Source organism: Macrobrachium rosenbergii, chromosome 14 (assembly GCF_040412425.1).
Source record: "Macrobrachium rosenbergii isolate ZJJX-2024 chromosome 14, ASM4041242v1, whole genome shotgun sequence".
Classification (NCBI taxonomy): Eukaryota; Metazoa; Arthropoda; class Malacostraca; order Decapoda; family Palaemonidae; genus Macrobrachium; species Macrobrachium rosenbergii.
In genome coordinates, this window is record NC_089754.1 from 35,830,937 (window position 1) to 35,837,383 (window position 6,447).

Here is a 6,447-nt window from a genome sequence, read left to right on the forward strand (position 1 = left end):
GCAATATAAATCAATAAGTTGACGCATTTATTAAAACAACAGCTGAAAAATAATATTACTGATATGCCAACGCACGAATAACAATCGCGTGAAAAACTGCATGGTGAAGAGAACACTGAAATGTAAAGTAAGATGTGTTGGCAAAAATATCACGTAGCTTTTTACAAATTCCCGTCTTCGTACGAGAAAACTAAGAAGGAAACAAGATTTTCCGAAAACCATCTATGAGTTTGTTGTGAAGCTGTACAAAAAAAGGAATTATCATTATTAGATAATTAGCGAGTGCGCCATGTTAATATTTATAAGAACGCACAGCGCATGCATATAATGTAGGCAGGACAGCACATCCGCATTAACAGCAAATCAGCGCATGCGCCCTGTATAATGTCAGTTTTATCTCTTCGTTCGAAATGCCGGCAAAGCCGGAACTTTAAGAAAAACTCAGCTTGGTAGAAAGCTTAGCTTAGCAATTAGTGTATAAATAAAATTTTATTGTGGGGGCACGGGTCCGCAATGGAAATAAAACTATTATGAATGTGGGTCCGTGTACGTAGCTGGGGCCATTTGATGAACGGTGTGCAATGAAAGGAATGCAAAGAATGTGAAAATGTCCTACCTGACGAAACACAAACAAATTCCCCCCAACCAAACTAACACGATCGATTTATAAACATTTTCATGACGCTAAAAGCGTATATGCAGAATTACATAAATTCCAGAGACAACAACTGTGGAATTTCTTCCAGTCATATATAGGGATACTACACTTGCATAATTGAGCACAAATATGGATACTGTTTACCATAAAAAAAAAAAACAGCTCAAGTTTCCGACACATTTATACCACAAATGCTGAACTGTAGATGAAACCTATGTGCAAACAATTCCACAACATTCTTCACTTCACTCGTAAAAGGATAATCAGGAACTCATCGAACCCCTGCACAGAAGTGCCATTTATTTCTTTTGCATTAACTCTGAGCTCTTCCTGTACTTTAGGCCCATCCTTCCTCATGCATCTTACACATAATATATCCAGGAGTAGGAGCTGAGTTGTGAGTCTCATTTTTTCTTCAATAAAGGCAATATACATTATTACTATTGCACGACCACATGCTGCCATACCCCTAACCTAGGTCTAGTGAATATTGTACCCTCTAGGCCTTGCTCCTAGCATCAGTTCATTTAAAGCTCCTTGCAGCACAGGCGCACTAATAGCATATCAACGCATGCTCTCTGTTGAGCTTTATAGATACGTACGACGTAGCTGCACTACTAGCACATCAAAGCATGCACCTGTTAATGTTTATAGGTACGTATAGCATATATATATATATATATATATATATATATATATATATATATATATATATATATATATATATATATATACATACATACACACACACATTATGTTATGAGTAATTTTCTCTTTAACTTGTTTTTGCATTAGGTGACTTTCTCTTTAGTTTGTGTGTTCTAACCGTGATTTAGCGTTCATGTAAGTGAGCGAATCACAGAGTCGTATAGTCTTTAGTTTCACTTAACAAATTTTCGTTGAAAATTTTCCTCTCTCATAAATATGCACATATTGGAATATGATTTACACACACACACACACACACACACACACACATATATATATATATATATATATATATATATATATATATATATATATATATATATATATATATATATATATATATATATATATGGAGGCTTCTACACAGCATATTTTATGGACATGGCCTTGAAATTTAGGGTGTACTCTCGTTTATACATTTAGGCTTTAACTTGTGTAATTCTCTCTCTAGCTTGCATTTCTTTGCATACGTGACTTTTTCTATAGCTTACATGTTCTAACCGTGATTTAGCATTCGTGTAAGTGCGAAACCCTTACGGCCATGAAGTCTGAAGTTTTGTTTAACAACTCTTGGTTTGAGAATTTCCATTGCTATATAAATATATACCTGTATATATATATATAATATATATATATATATATATATATATATATATACACACATATATATAGATAGATAGATACATAGATATATATATATACATATGTATACAGTATGTATATATATACAACTATAAAGGCAGGGCGGCAGAATGTGGTCCTTATAAATTCATGAGTCAACAATGAACTTGTGGTTTATGAGCACGAAACAAATGCCTCAAATACACTCTCTATGGATGTTTTTATTCACTTTAGTGAACTGAGCCAAAATCAGAATGAACGAAGTGATAGTTGAGCTAATTCCCCTTTGTGGAAATGAAGAATAAAAAAATTAAGTCTGAAGCTTTAAGATGAACCGTTTGCACAGGATAATTATGTGGAGTTAAAAAGGATGAAAGAGTATGGAATGTGGACACATCAAATGGGTAAATGTGTTTTTGGGTGGTTTGGTCATGTCGGAAGACTGGATGCTGACAGTTCTGCGAATAGTTTAAAAGCACTGGAAAGGAGTGGTGGAAGGCCAAGGTGACAGAGGGGGAGAAGTATTGTAATGGAGGGCTCTTAAAGAAATCTGGAAGTGAAAGAATAGGTGCAAAATACAGGGAAGTGATGCAGTGGATTTAGGAAGGGTTGTCGTACTGCTGATGAGCCCTCTATCTAGGTATTTAAGATGGTCAACACTGTGAAAGCTTTCAGAACACAAAGATTCAACCTTGACTCTGACTTTAAAAGGATAACTGTGGCATTATTTTCTGCTTTTATATATATATGACTCACATCAGGATCGAATCCAGGTCTTTCAATTGAAAGGCAAGGGCGCTGCCCACTAGGCCATACAAGTCATAAAATAAGTTGGAACCTGAGAGCAACTGCACCCAAGGAATTACCTGGGTAAGCTAACTGCTTGCATACCAGAGCGTTTTCCCCAGCTTCCCGACTCAGCAATGACCCAATTGACAGCATTTCATTCGAATTATCCCTTCTGAGTGAATAAGATAGAAATAATCAACACACATTCACGTGTGGAACAGAAATAAATTTCTGACTCACATCAAGATCGAACCCAGGTCTTTCAATTGAAAGGCAAGGGCGCTGCTCACTAGGCCATACTAGTCATGAAAGAAGTTGGAACCTAAGAGCAACTGCACCCAAGGAATTACCTGGGCAAGCTAACTGCTTGCACACCAGCATGTTTTCCCCAACTTCCCGACTCAGCAATGACCCAACTGACAGCACTTCATTCGAATTATCCAACTTCTTTTATGACTTGTATGGCCTAGTGGGCAGCGGCCTTGCCTTTCAATTGAAAGACCTGGGTTCGATCCTGATGTGAGTCAGACATTTATTTCTGTTTCGACGTGATTGTGTGTTGATTATTTCTATCTTATTCACTCAGAAGGGATAATTCGAATGAAATGCTGTCAATTGGGTCATTGCTGAGTCGGGAAGTTGGTGAAAACACGCTGGTATGCAAGCAATTAGCTTGCCCAGGTAATTCCTTGGGTGCACTTGCTCTCAGGTTCCAACTTCTTTTATGACTTGTATGGCCTAGTGGGCAACGCCCTTGCCTTTCAGCTGAAAGACCTGGATTCGATCCTGATGTGAGTCAGAAGTTTATTTCTGTTCCACACGTGATTGTGTTGATTATTTCTATATATATATATGTATATATATACATATATATATACATATATACGTGTGTGTGTGTGCTCCAGCGCGTGTATGTGTATGTGTATATACATAAACATAAACACACATACACACACACATATATATATATACACACATATATATATATATATATATATATATATATATATATATATATATATATATATATATATATATATATATATATATATATATATATATATATATATATATATATACAGTATTATGTATATTTGTGATGTTTGTGTGTATGAATGCATCTATACATGCATCACCATTTCCTAGGGCAGCACGACATACAGATAGATAAACAAATATTAACATTATTTCCAGGGTATACCTAACCAAAATTTACATATAACATCTTTGCAATTTATACAGTCAATTCCCAACTAAAAGAGCGATTGCCGGCTTCAGGAAGAAGGATGGCGAATCATACCAATACATTAGAGCCAATATATACCTCGGCAAAATGGAAATGAAACACCATTATCTGTTTCTCATCCATCACTGGATGAAAATAGACTCCTGGAAAATAACCGAGGAACAAGCTGTTCCCAAGAGTAGTCGGACTGTATCGAATAACTGCAAGTTTGGTATCTACGCAACCGCGTAAACATAAAACACTTGCACGCACACGCGCGCGCATGCTGGGCGGTGGGGGGAGGCGGGCGTTCTAATGTTCCCTTTATGATTGCCTGTTCTATCATTTTCCTATTTTCTTCTTTACTGGCTTTTCTTAATTTATAACCCTTCTTCGCATTCATCTTCTATAACCGTTTTTGCTGTTGGTAATTATAGAAATATATCATTTATGTCTACTTCATATCTTGCACTTTTATAGTTATTTTATCTTTTTATTCTTTAGTTTTAATGAGTTTTTATTATTCTTTTCAATAATTTTGCCATTTCTTGATTTTTGCGTATTTACAACATGAGTCAAACTTTGCCTTGAAAATTCATAGTCCTATTCATCGTGAATACGTGTGTGCATATTATACTCAAATCATATCAATCAATTTATTCATTGTCGTTCCTCATAGCCATTTTAAAAATTTATTGCATTCATTCATTTTACGCTCTCTGCAATAAGCAAATTTTCATTCAAATTGTCATGGGAAAATAGCACGAGAATTACTTCATAAATTATATCATAATAATTCTCATTCAACTAAAATTCTAAAATATCGTCTCTTCCTTCTACTATTTCCATTTACGGTATGTGAATGTATGTACTATATATATATATATATATATATATATATATATATATATATATATATATATATATATATATATATATATATATATATATATATATATATATACATATATATATATATATATACATATGTATTATATATATATATATACATACACATATATATGTATATATATATATATATATATATATATATATATATATATATATATATATATATATATATATATATATATATATATATATATATATATAATGTGTTTTTGGTGTGTGTGTGTGTGTGAGTATCGTCTGGAACCCTTGGTAATTTTAAAGTGGAATTTCCAGGAACGGGCGTCATGCGAATTATCATAATTTATTGACTCCAGTAAACATACAAGAAGAGAAGCATTTTCCGGCCATCAGATCAAACAAACTGAATTATAACTCTGAAATGTTATTCTTCCATTCTTCTTTGGTAAAAAAAATCGTCTGCACATTCCATATCAATGACATAAACAAGGGTTCTATAATGGTCTGGTCAATAAATCCAAACAGAAGACGGTCCCAGGACTGTTAGCTCTATTAGATAAGAATGACAAAGAATGATTTCGAAACGCCTACCTGAGAAATAAGAACAGGAAGCAGATATCAAAACTTGAAAAGAAACAGTAAGACAAACATTATCAGAAGACATTCGAACTAATTTGACAAATAATTTTTCTTTCCTCTAAGCTTTGTATCAATAGCAATAGGCCTACACCCCTAACGCCAACAGAGAGAAAAGAAGGTATTCGAACTAATTTAAGAACAAACTGGTTTCTTTCCTCAAAGCTCTGTATTAATAGCAACAGGCCTACAACTTTAACCCCTATAGCCAATTAAATTTTCTTCTTCTTTCAGAATACTGGCAAATGTAGGCTTCAGAAAATGAGGTCACAAGGGAACTCGGAAAAGCAGTTATCGATTATAAATAATGCACGGAACTCTCCTCGCTCAGCTAACTGTTACCGATGTTTACAAAAACATTCGATTAGGTTCACGGTACGTCACTGGAGCAAAACGACAGTGCATTACGCTTACGCAATAATTAGTTTGTGGGCGGGGCTTCATTAGACCCAGCTGTCATTTACCAAAGACTCTTGAATGAATTGCAAGTTTGCATAATGCCTGGTATTTGATAAGGGAAGGGCGTTAACCCACAGGACAATCAACCCCTTATTTTGTCTAGTGTTGGTAATGGGAACGACACGTGTGTTGAATTTGTCATTGTAAAACTGGCACTGCACGTGTGCCAGCAAAGGTCAGTTGTGGTATACCGATATATCTCCTTGAAAAAAAGATCGGTTCCAATATCGATTTTCTCAGCAAAAGCCATAAACTGGCGTTTTACTGAAAGACTGGAACCAGAAGCAAAAAAACTGTCAGAAAAGCTGGAAGCATAAATATAAAACTAACTGAAACACGAACACGAAGTCACATTTAATAGTAACTCTTTTTACAAATTTGTCACTAAAAACCTAAATTTTCCAATAAAAACAGACTGATATTAAACCCCCCAATATGAACGATCACGGCGATAACTCGTCGGAAGAAAAAAAAATGGCAA

General features: G+C 34.6%; 1 protein-coding gene across 1 annotated transcript in view; it reads left to right on the forward strand.

Moving 5' to 3' along the window:
- Positions 1-6,259: 6,259 nt before the first annotated feature.
- The window catches only part of LOC136845924 (uncharacterized), a 32,042-nt gene continuing 31,854 nt past the window's right edge, over positions 6,260-6,447 (forward strand). Inside the window, exon 1 of the mRNA XM_067116414.1 lies at positions 6,260-6,447. This exon is cut by the window's right edge and continues 358 nt beyond it. The gene's annotated coding sequence lies outside the window, so the exon portion shown is untranslated.